We start from the raw sequence: 609 nt of genomic DNA, 5'->3' as shown, positions 1-609 counted from the left end.
AACTGAGTCTCAAATGCATCCTGAGTTCTAACCTAAACCTAAGTTTTACTTCTTACACGTTGTTATATCACCAAATTCTTTCAGTTCAGTATTTTGTAACATTTAAATATTAATCAATGGATGCTTTGTCTGTGTATTTCTATGAAAATAATTTGAATACTGTAGATTTATTGTTATATTTATAGATTTATAATCAAAGTTTCACCAGTTGAAGTTTTTGGAAATTTCAGATATAATGATTAACCTAAAATGATACTGCCTCAAATCCCTCTGATATCAAGGCCCAACACCTGATTATAGCCAAACCTGTGGTGGATAGTTCCATGGGAAACTGCAGTTACTTAACACTGATAGCATCTCATGTTCTCTCTCTCTTTTTAGAATGTCTCCAACACAACCCAAAAGTGTAGGAGGAGAGTTAATGTCCTCTGAGGACAGCTCTCAGTGATATGGAAATAAGAACCATAGATAAAATTTTCAGTTTTCAGGTCTTCATGAGGACCACTTAAAGAAGTTTATCAGGACCTTTCAGTAAAGCAAGCCTTCATTTTCTTTCAACAACAATTATATCAACAATGTACCTCTTTGACAAAGTTGCTTCTTCACTGT

Source organism: Mustela putorius, unplaced genomic scaffold, assembly GCF_011764305.1.
Source record: "Mustela putorius furo isolate JIRA1106 unplaced genomic scaffold, ASM1176430v1.1 tig00001854_pilon_pilon_pilon, whole genome shotgun sequence".
Classification (NCBI taxonomy): Eukaryota; Metazoa; Chordata; class Mammalia; order Carnivora; family Mustelidae; genus Mustela; species Mustela putorius.
This window is presented reverse-complemented; position numbering follows the sequence as displayed.